General features: G+C 43.2%; 1 long non-coding RNA gene across 1 annotated transcript in view; it reads left to right on the plus strand.

Annotated features, from left to right (window-relative positions):
* Positions 1-1,349: 1,349 nt before the first annotated feature.
* Positions 1,350-12,004, plus strand: part of LOC141981490 (uncharacterized) — a 31,386-nt gene continuing 20,731 nt past the window's right edge. The window contains exon 1 of the long non-coding RNA XR_012637796.1: positions 1,350-1,415. This is a non-coding gene — a long non-coding RNA (uncharacterized LOC141981490). The remainder of the gene's footprint in view (positions 1,416-12,004) is intronic.

A 12,004-nucleotide genomic window follows, 5' to 3' on the forward strand; every position in this document is an offset into this window, starting at 1 on the left:
ACAGTATCCCTCTGTGACCCTTTAGGAGCTAATATTTATTTCCAAGACCCTGTATGGTCTTATTGTCCTTACCCACCAATATCCTCTATTGTTTGTCTGTCTCTCTCTCCCTCCCACCCACCAATTCACCCCCACTCAACTCTGCCAGCCCAGAACCCATATGAGTTCCTTTGGCTCCCTTCAACCCGTCCCCCTACTCCCATCTCTTTCCATCTGAACCCCACATCCTAGGCTCACATCTATCTACTGCTACCTGAACCTACCAGGCTCAGACTTCCTTCCCCTCCATCAGCTCAAAACCATTCCCCTCCTTCTAGGATCCATCCTCCTCCTCACCCCAAAAAATCCTTCCTATCCAGCCTGCGCACAGCTCTGAACCCTTCTCTTCCGAAATGGTCCTCCACCCTGGCTCAGAACCTCTCCTGTTTCAACTAGATCCTGCTCACACCCATTCCTGGGGCCTGCCGCCTGTTGTAGGCATTTTGCTGCCTTAGATAAACTACACTGTGTGTGCTGCCCCCTCTATTTTATCCCATCCTATATTTTACGTTTTATTGCTGCTCAGTCTAACATTCTGGCGTTAAAGCAGTTTTAGATTAAGTACCCAGCAGATCTGTGTTGTGTTAAGTCTGCTCTTTCTTTCCTTTCTGTCATTCCTTCCTCCCACCACACACATCATTTTTGGTGTAAATTTTCTATCATTTTTGGTTTCCCTCCAACTTATTCTCCTGTAGTGTATAATAATTGTTTCCTCTTTTCCTCACTTTCTTACCATCCCACTTCTTCCTCTTTTTCTAATTCTGGGTTTTGTTCTCTCATCATCTCCCCCTTCATCCTTCTCTGATTTATTTTCTCCCCATCCACATCCTCAGTCTCTCCCCCACCCCTTCCATTTTTAACTTATGCCATCAATACAGCCCTACTTTCTCCCTACCTGTCACATATACACTCCTCCTCATGCACACTGCTGCCTTGATCACACTTATAAGTTCTCTCTTATACCAGTTCCATAACCCAGTAGAATATATTGACTGGAATCCTGTGGCGAGAATAGGCAGAAATAATAGACCCCTTTTAAGGTAGGTCCTTATCCTTCCAGCATGTCATTCTGTTCTGGGAAAAGGCCAACAGCCACATTTTCAAAAGTAAGCACTGATTTCAGATTCTTCAGTTTTTAGGTACCTGATCCAAAACACGCTGAGGGTGATTTTTAAACATGTGGAACACCTGCAGCCCCAGTTGTTTTCAATATATGCCCAAAGAGAGGCACTAACTGTGACTTGCCCCCATTCCCTGGGGTCTGGGTTAGCAGTATCACCTATGCCCCCCTTCCTCTCCACTACAGATATGGGAGTAATAACACTAAAATGAGTAGGAAGGCAAAGGAAGAAGTGCATTTTTGAGGAGAAATGGAGGTAAGTGAGGTTATTTAGTAAATTTGTTTATATTTTTGCCAACCTAGGCAACCACTCTACGACACTATAAGGTTCAGAAACCTTGTCTAGCGCTCACCTTACCTCCTACTTCAAAACATCTCCCCAGCTGAGAAACTCCTCTTTCCCATTACTGGTGGTGCTGGAAGAGCAGAGGCAGTAGAAAGAAACTCTGCAGAGAACATGTGGGACCCATACTCTCTCTCTGAAATAATCTGAATTAGTAGCTGGAATCCCAGCTCCGCACCTGCTCCCTATGCTGACTGCAATCTCGACTGAAGCTGCAACAATCCCACCAACAGTTTCCTAGCAGTAGCCAGATGTATTGTGGCCACAAGGAATCTTGCAGTGCCCACAAATGTTACAGTAGCCACCCTATAGATAATTTCCATGTTTTACAAATCCCTAACGAAAAACTGTTGCTGTCATGGGTGGACTTCAATTTGAGAGACATATGCTGTATGTCTCATTCAGATAGTAGTTAATCAGAGTTTCCAAAAATTATAGATGATAATTTTCTAACACAAAAAGTATTGCATCCAACACAGGGTAACTATTTTGGACACCATTGTGATAGATACAGATTAATTAATCATTGGCCTGGAAGTTGATGGTTGCATAGGGACCAGTGATCATGACCTGGTTACATTTAATAAGAGAAAACAAAAGACAGTCTCAACCAGATTTTACTTATATATATACACACATACAGACTTAGTGCTTCAAAAAGGCTATGGCCAATATCCTAAAAGGTATTTAGGTGCTTACCTCCTTTGAGGGTCCGGGCCTAATTTCCCAAAGCTGAGGAAAATTATGAATTAAACTGATGGTGAGGAAAAAATTAGGCAGAAAAATATGAATGAAAATTTGGGGTTAAGAGTTTATTAGATGGCTAAAAAGCCATAATTCACAATCAAGAAAGATGACAACTTTGGCTAAAGTCCTGGTTCAAGTGGCAAAATGAAGGCAGCAATTGGGGGTTGGGGGGGAGCAACATATAACAAGTGGAGAAAGAGGGAAATAGATAGAAATGGATATACGTTGGAAGTTATGAAGTACAGAAAATTGAAAAGGGAAGTGAAAGAGTGCTGGAAAAAATACAGGCTAAGGATAATGAGGTGTTTTTAAAGTATATTAGAAACAAACGAAATCCTAGCAATTGTATTTGTCTATTACTAGATGGAGATGGTAAAATTGTCTATGATGCAGAAAAGGCAAAAATATTTAATAAATACTTCTGTATTTGGAAGGAAGCAGGATGATGGTGTCACATTATATGAGGCTTGTGAAGTACTTTTCAATCCGCTAGTAACTGAGGAGGATGTTAGGATGTTACGAGAGGTAAAACATTTTTAAATTACCAGGCCCAAATAACCTATACCCAAGAATCCTAAAAGAGGTGGCTGAGGAGCTCTCTGACCCACTGGTGTTAATTTTAATAAATCTTGGAATAGCAAGTAAATTCTGGAAGACTAGAAAAGCGGTGACGATGTGCCAATATTCAAAAAGGGAAAGCATGATGATCCAGGTAACAATAGACGAGTTATACTGACGACAGTCTCAGTCAAAATAACAGAAAACCTGATATGGGATTCAACTGATAAAGAATTAAAGGATAGGAATATAATCAATTACAAAGCCTGGTTACCAAGAAATGCCACTACATGATCAGTGATAATATGATTGCCAAAAGTTTTCGTGGCACAATAAATTCACCAATTTTGGTCATAGATTGAACATCCAGCCTGTCTGTATTCAGGACGTAACTAGAGATCAGTCTCAATCTGGGTGACATTCAATCAGCAAGGAAGCTATGTCTCTCAGGCATATGCCTTGATGATAATGATAATGTTGAATATAATTAACACCAGTCAACATGGTTTTATAGATAATAGGTATTTCTAACAAACCTAATTTTGTTCTTTGCTGAGATTATTGTTACCTTTATCAACCAAACATGTATAGATGTAATAACTTTTGTAAAGCATTTGACTTAATAGCACTTGACATTCTGATTTTTAAAAAATAGCACTATGCGATATCAATGGAATACACGTTAAATGGATTAAGAACTGGTAGATGCCAAATAGTAGTTGTCAATGGGGAATCATCATAGAATGGGAGGTTTCTAGTGGGCTTCCACTGAGATTGATACTAGACCAGACATGAAACATTTTTATCAGTGAACTGGATGTAAATATACAATCACCGCTGATAAAATTTACAGATGACAAAAAGATTGGTTGAGTGGTAAATATTTATGAGGCCATGGCAGTCACATAGAATGATCAAGATTGGTTGGTAACCTGGGACCATTAAAACGTGTTTTAATACAGAAATGCAAAGTTACACATCTAGGAGAAAAGAATGCAGGCCATACCTACAGAATGGGTGAGTGTATCTGAAAATGATTTAGGTGCCACAGTGGACAAGCACCTGAACATGATCTCCCAGTAGGATGCTGTGGCAAAAAGGACTAACGCAATCCATGAATTAACAGAGGAGTAATAAGTAGGAGTGGGGTTGGGATTTTATTTCTGTATGTGGCACTGATGAGACCAATAATAGAATACAGCATACAGCTCCACTGTTCACATTTTTAAAAGGATACAGAAGAATTGGAGAGCGTGCAGAAAAGATCCACCAAAATGATTCCAGGACTGGAGAAAGTGCCTTACAGCAAGAGAATTAAAGAGCTCAATCTGTTTACCTTATCAAAAAGAAGATTAAGATGTGATTTCATTACAGTGTATAAGTATCTTCACAGGGAGAAAATACTAAAGTGCTCTTTCATCTTGGGGAGAAAACCATAACAAGAACCAATAACTGGAAGCTGAAGCTAAACAAATTCAAATTAGAAATTAGGCACATATTTGGAGCAATGAGGATAATTAGCCCTGGAACAATTTACCGAGGGATGTGGTAGATTCTCCACCTCTTGATAGTTTCCAATCAGTACTTTGTGGAAGATATGTTTTAGTCAAATGCAAGTTATTGGGCTCAGTTCAGGTGTAACTGGGTGAAATTTAATGGCCTGTGATATACAGGAGGTCAGACTAGACAGTCTAATGGTCCCTTCTGACCTTCAACTCTATAAATGTATGAATATATATTTGCAAAACTTAAGGTCTCCTGCTGCTGCCATATTTCACTGAAACATAAAACCTCTTTGCCAACTCCCCCATACGTACACTCCACCTTATTGTCCCGGATCTTCATGTCTTCCTTTTCCACCTCATATTCTCACTTGATTAACTCTCATCCAGTATTTAAGGGGTGCTTTCTTTCCCTTTTCCTGTATATTTGGAACTTGATTTCATAGTTGCTGTAAGAGGGGTCTGAATAGAACTTTATCCTCCTCTTTCAAATAAAACCATTTTCCAACGACAGTCATAGGTGGTTTGGAGGAAGTTGCAATACAAAAGAAGTTGCTCACACAGTGCCAACAATGAAAAATTTTCAGATGATGTAGACCTGTCATCTCTGAGCTCCTAAATAATGGGGACAGTTGGCTGCACTCACCTAACATTTATTTTCTTTGATTTAGTTTTAGAATCCTTCATCATCTACTGTACAAAGAAGTTATTGTTTAAGTCTTTTAGCCTTGCGGCTGCTCTAACTCATATTCTGCTTTCCAGGGCCCTTATGGGACCTGGGAAGCAGAGAACAACTGCAGTGCAGTGCGCTCTAGCCAGAGATTCATAAATTTTAATGCCAGAAAGGACCATTAGATCACCTAGTCTCATCTCTAGTATAACACAGGCCATAGAATTTTATCAGTTTATTCCTGTATTGGGCCCAATAGCTTATGCTTGTCCAAAACATATCTTCCAGGAATACATCCAGTCTAGATCAGAAGTCATCTTGGACTCCCTTGGAAGTTTGTTCCAATGACTCATCACCCTCACTGTTAAAAATTTGTGCCTTATTTCTAGTTTGAATTTGTCTGGCTTAACTTCCAACCACTAGTTTATATTGTACCTTTGTCTGATAAATTAGATTTACCTGCACTTGGCTCACCTCCAAAGCACCCTCTATAACCAGGAGTTGGGATCAGGGCTTGTGTATAGCCTTCATGCCAGTTCTGCACTGGCCAGAAAAACTCATGGACTCCTAGACTTTAAGACCAGAAGGGATCATCATGATCATCTAGTCTGACCTCCTGTACATGGCAGGTCACAGAACCTCACTCACCCCTCCTGTAATAGACTGATAACCTCTGGCTGAGGTACTGAAGTCCTGAAATCATGATTTAAAGACTTCAAGTTACAGAGAATATGTCATTTACATTAGTTTAAACCTGCAAGTGAGCAAAGCCCAATCCTGCAGGGGAAGGCAAAAAAACCCCGCAGGATCTCAGGCTCTGCCCATCTGACCTATGGGAAAATTCCTTCCCGACCCCAAATATGACGGTCAGTTGGACCCTGAGCATTTTGGCAAGATCCAAGAGCCAGACACCAGGAAAGAATTCTCTGAAGTAACTCAGAGCCCTTCCCATCTAATGTCCCATCACTGGTCATTGGGGATATTTGCTACTAGCAATTGCAGAGCAGCTACATGCTATTGTAGGCTGTCTCATCATGCCATCCCCTCCATAAACTTACCTAGTTCAGTCTTGAAGCCAGTTGGTTTCTTCCCTCCTTGCCCCCTGCACAAATTCCCCTTGGAAGGCAGTTCCAGAGCTAATGGTTAGAAACCTTTGTCTAATTTCAAGCCTAAACTTGTTGATGGCCAGTTTATATCCATTTGTTCTTGTGTCCACATTGGTGCTGAACTTAAATAATTCCTCTCCCTCCCTGGTATTTATCCCTGTGATGTATTTATAGAGCACAATCATATCTCCCCTCAGTCTTTGGTTAGGTAAAACAAGCCAAGCTCTTTGAGTCTCCTCTCATAAGGTAGGTTTTCCATTCCTCTGATAATCTTAATAGCCCTTCTCTGCACCTGTTCCAGTTTGAATCCATCTTTCTTAAACATGGGAGACCAGAATTGCACACAGTATTCCAGATGACATCTCACCCGTGCCTTGTATAATAGTACTAACACTTTCCTGTCTGTACCTCAACTGATGCATCCTAGGATCACATTAACCTTTTCCACAGCCGCATCACTATTGGCGGTTCATAGTCATCCTGTGATCAACCAACAAACCCAGGTCTTTCTCCTCCTCTGTCACTACCAACTGGTAAATCCCCAGCTTATACCAAAAATTCTTGTTGTTAGTCCCTAAGTGCATGACCTTGAACTTTCCCATTAAATTTCATCCCATTTCTATTATTCCAGTTTTCAAGGTCATCCAGATCTTCTTGTATGATACTCCAATCCTCCTCCATATTGGAAATACCTCCCAATTTTGTGCCATCTGCAAATTTTATTATCACAATCCCATTTCTTGTGCAAGGTCATTAATAAAAATGTTAAGTAAGATTGGTCCCAAAGCCAGTCCCTTAGGAACTGCACTAGTAACCTCCCTCCAGCTTCACAGTTCACCTTTCAGTATTACCTGTTGTAGTCTCCCTTTTAACCAGTTCATTATTGACTTTTCAATTCTCATATTAATCCCCATCTTCTCCAGTTTAATAATTTCACATGTGGAACTGTATCAAATGTAGGTATTTTAGATCTACTGCATTTTCTTTGTCTAAAACATCAATTATCTTCTTAAAGAAAGAGATCAGTTTAGTTTAGCACAATCTCCCTTTTGTAAAACCATGTTATATTTTATCCCAGTTACCATTTCCCTCTATGTCTTTAACTATTTTCTCTTTCAGAATTTGTTCTAAGACCTTGCATACAATGGAGGTTAAACTAACAGGACTATAATTTCCTGGATCACTTTTTCCTTTTCTTAAAAACAGGGACTATATTTGCAACCCTTCACTCATAGGGTGTGGCCCCAAAATTTACAAATTTATTAAAAATCCTTGCTATTGGGGTTGCAATTATATGTGCCAGTTCCTTTAATATTCTTGGATGGAGATTATCTGGGCCCCCCATTTAATCCAAGTAAGATGTTTGAATTTGACTTCCACCTCGGATGTGGTAATTTCTGTTTCCATATCCTCATTTGCATTAGCCACCCTGTCACTACCCCTAAGCACCTCATTACCCTTATTAAAAACTGAGGCAAAGTATTTGTTTAGGTGTTGGGCCAGGCCTAGATTATCTTTAATCTCCACCCAATCCTCAGTGTTTAGTGTTTCCACTTCTTTCCTTGTTTCCTTTTCATTTATATGGCTATAGAGCATTTTACTATTAGTTTTAATTTCCCTTGCAAGGTCCAACTCTGTTTGGCTTTTGGCAGAGGCGGATTTACAGTAAAACACAGGGTGCCCTGGCACGGGGCCCCCCCCAACAACAGTGGGCCCCAGGGTCAGGCAGAAGCTTGGTCCTGCCAGCTGCTAGGGCTCCTGCTGCAGGCTCCACACCCACCAGCAGCCAAGCTCCCCCATTCCCCACCTGTTCCCTGCGTCCTCCCTCGAATGTGCCACATTCCTGCCCCTGCCCCTCCCTCCCAGCACTTTCCCCGCCGCCAAACAGCTGTTTGCCAGTGCTCAAGTCACTCTGGGAGGGAGGGGAAGGAGAGGGGCCACAGCATACTTGGGGAAGGAGGCGGAGAAGTGGGGGTGCCTTGGGAAAGGGGGTGGAATCGGGGCAGGGCGGAGCAAAGGTGGGGTCCTGCACTCCCCCTACACATACCTGCCCCAGCCACCTGCCGTGAGCCACTCAGGGCAGGGGGCTGGGTTAGGGCAGGGAGCTGGGAGCACCCCCACAATCCCAGCCCACACCCCCAGTTCCCTGCCCCGACTCCTGCACCCCCCTCACACACCCTCAGCCCCCTACCCTCCCTGACTCCTGCACCCCCACACACATATCCAGTCCCCCACACCCCATGCCCTGACTCCTGCACCCCCCTCCACATACCCACCCCAAGCACCAAATGGGAGCTCCTGCAACCTCCCCCCACATTCCCACCTGCACCCCTTGCACCCAAATGGGAGCTGCCCCAGGTAAGCACTCCACACCCCAACCTCCTTCCCCAGCCCTGAGCCCCCTCCTGCATCCTAACTCCTGGCCAGACCATGCACCCCAACCCCAGCCCACTCCTGCACCCTAACTCCCTCCCAGACCCTGCACCCCCAGCTGACTCCTGCACCCGCTCACACTCCCAGCCCCTTGTGCTCCCTGACTCCTGCACTCCCTCACACACTCCCAGCCATGACTCCTGCACCCCTTCTCACATACACCTGCATCCCCCTGCCTTCCCGGACTCCTGCATCCCTCCACATCCCCACCTGCACCCCTCACACCAAACAGGAGGTGCCCCAGGTAAACGCTCCACATCCCAACCCCCTGCCCCAGCCCTGAGTCCCCTCCCACACCCTAAGTCCTGGCCAGACCCCGCACCCCAACTTTTTTTACATTTTTTTTATACAGTGCTCTTATCCAAAGCGCTTTACAATAGTTAGCTAACGGTACAAACAATATTTGGAAAGATCATTAGGTGGTCCACTGAGACCCTCAGCGATTTTCAAGTGGTCTGCGGAAAAATAAGTTAGACTACAAAAACAATCAAGGTACCTCACTTTATTTTCATTTACTTCCTATTACTTATAGGAGTAGGATGAAGAAAAAAAGCATGAAAAACAGGGACAGGCGGGAGATAAGAGAGAATGTTCTTTTTCTTGGCTGGGTTCCAGGGAGGGGCCCCAAAAATGAAGCTGAGCACAGGGCCCCACTAACTCTAAATCCGCCACTGGCTTTTGGCAGTTCTCACTTTTCCCCTGCACTTTCTGACCTTCAAGAGGCAGCTTTCCTTGCTGATCCATCCCATCTTCCATTCCTTGCAGGCTTTCTGCTTTCTCAATCACTTGTCTGCGACCCTGCAAATTTCCCTACATATTTTTTCCCCTTGCTTGGGGTGCAGGCTTCAGATTGTTTCTGTAACTTTGATTTAAATTCCAAGCCTCCTCCACTTGCAGATCCTTTAGTTCTTCAGTACAGCCCACTTTCATAACTTATTCTCTTAATTTTTTAAAGTTAGCTCTTTTGAAATCAAGGACCCTTGTTGCAGATCAGTTTTTGTTTATTTTTCCATTTAGTTTAAACTGAATTAGCTTACAATCATTCAAACCAAGGTTTTCCCCTACAACCAGTTCTTCCATGAGATCTTCACTACTCACCAATACCAAATCTAAAATGGCTTCACCTCTTGTTGGTTCAGCAACTATTTGCTGAAGAAATCTGTCAGCTATCACATCCAGGAAAATCGACTATTTTTAGTAGTATTATTATTAGTAGTATTATTTAATTTGCCTCCAATCTATATCTGGCACATTAAAATCTCCCATAATCACACAATCCCCAGTAGTTTTTATTTCGTTAAAAACATTAAAGGGGTCTCTATCAATATCCAACTCAGATCCTGGGGGTGTGTAACATACCCCAAGCACTATTACAGGGGAGCCTCTGTTATCTTTCTTCCCCAAAGTGATTTTGGCTCAGACTCTGTTTTATCCATTCCATCACTTCTAATTTCTTTATAGTCTATCTTACCATTAACATACAATGCTACTTCACCACCTTTACTTCTGTCTTTCCTGAACAGCACACTCTCAGTGCCAGTACTCCAATCATGATTACTATGCCACCATGTTTATGTTAATCCTATAATATCTGGTTTCACTTTCTGCAGCAGTAGTTATAGTTCCTCCATTTTGTTACCCAGTGTCCTTGCATTGGTGTGTCTGTAGTTGTTTCTGCTTGGCTTCGCCCAGATTCTTCACCCAATTTAGGTACAGTCATTCTACTGCCAGCATCACATACCTGTTAGCATCATTGGTATTGACATTATCTTTCCACTTAATGTTTATTCTCCTACCCACTGCTGTTCCTTTCTCCATTGCTGTATTCTCTTTCTTGATTTTCTTTCTGGTCAATATTACAATCGGGGGGAGATTACATGAGCATCTTCCAACCATCTTCTCCGAGTACCTAGTTTAAAGCTCTTTTAATCAGTTGTGCCAACCTCCATCCCAGAAGTCTATTTCCCTCCCTACTTAGGTGGAGTCTATCCCATAAGAACCATCCCCCGTCCATGAATGCCTCCCAGTCTTTGAACTTCCCAAATCCCTCCTTATAGCACCAATGCCTGAGCCATCTGTTGATCATCATAATCTTGTCTCACCTTCGTTCTCCTCTAGGGACAGGTAGAATCCCACTGAAGATCACCTGAGCCTCCATTTCTTTAAATGTCTTCCCCAGCCTAGCACAGTCTTCCTTGAGGTGTCCCAGCGAGAATCTAGCAGTATCATTTGTTCCTACATGTTAGTCTCTAAGGTGCCACAAGTACTCCTGTTCTTTTTGCGGATACAGACCAACACGGCTGCTACTCTGAAACCGACATGAATAGGGTGACTAGATGTCCCGATTTTATAGGGACAGTCCTGATTTTGGGGGCTTTTTCTTATATAGGCACCTATTACCCCCTACCCCGATTTTTCACACTTACCCTCTGGTCACCCTATACATGAAGGACAATCAGTGGATTCTTTCCTGCTCCCATTAGGATCCTGTTCAGCCTTATGTCCAAATCCCATTTCTTGGCTCCCAGCAGACAGCACATCCTTCTGTTCTCTGGTGACAGGCCTGTCCATTCTTCTTAGCAGAGAGTCCCAAATCACACAGACCTGCCTCTTCATGTAGGAATGAAATCAGGAGGGCCAAATCGCACCTGGAGCTGCAGCTAGCAAGAGATGTCAAGAGTAACAAGAAGGGTTTCTTCAGGTATGTTGGCAACAAGAAGAAAGCCAAGGAAAGTGTGGGCCCCTTACTGAATGAGGGAGGCAACCTAGTGACAGAGGATGTGGAAAAAGCTAATGTGCTCAATGCTTTTTTTGCCTCTGTCTTCACTAACAAGGACAGCTCCCAGACTGCTGCGCTGGGCATCGCAACATGGGGAGTAGATGGCCAGCCCTCTGTGGAGAAAGAGGTGGTTAGGGACTATTTAGAAAAGCTGGACGTGCACAAGTCCATGGGGCTGGACGAGTTGCATCTGAGAGTGCTAAAGGAATTGGCGGATGTGATTGCAGAGCCATTGGCCATTATCTTTGAAAACTCGTGGCGAACGGGGGAAGTCCCAGATGACTGGAAAAAGGCTAATGTAGTGCCAATCTTTAAAAAAGGGAAGAAGGAGGATCCTGGGAACTACAGGCCAGTCAGCCTCACCTCAGTCCCCGGAAAAATCATGGAGCAGGTCCTCAAGGAATCAATCCTGAAGCACTTACACGAGAGGAAAGTGATCAGGAACAGTCAGCATGGATTCACCAAGGGAAAGTCATGCCTGACTAATCTAATCACCTTCTATGATGAGATTACTGATTCTGTGGATGAAGGGAAAGCAGTGGATGTATTGTTTCTTGACTTTAGCAAAGCTTTTGACACGGTCTCCCACAGTATTCTTGTCAGCAAGTTAAAGAAGTATGGGCTGGATGAATGTACTATAAGGTGGGTAGAAAGTTGGCTAGATTGTCGGGCTCAACGGGTAGTGATCAATGGCTCCATGTCTAGTT

This window comes from Natator depressus, chromosome 2 (assembly GCF_965152275.1).
Source record: "Natator depressus isolate rNatDep1 chromosome 2, rNatDep2.hap1, whole genome shotgun sequence".
Classification (NCBI taxonomy): domain Eukaryota; kingdom Metazoa; phylum Chordata; order Testudines; family Cheloniidae; genus Natator; species Natator depressus.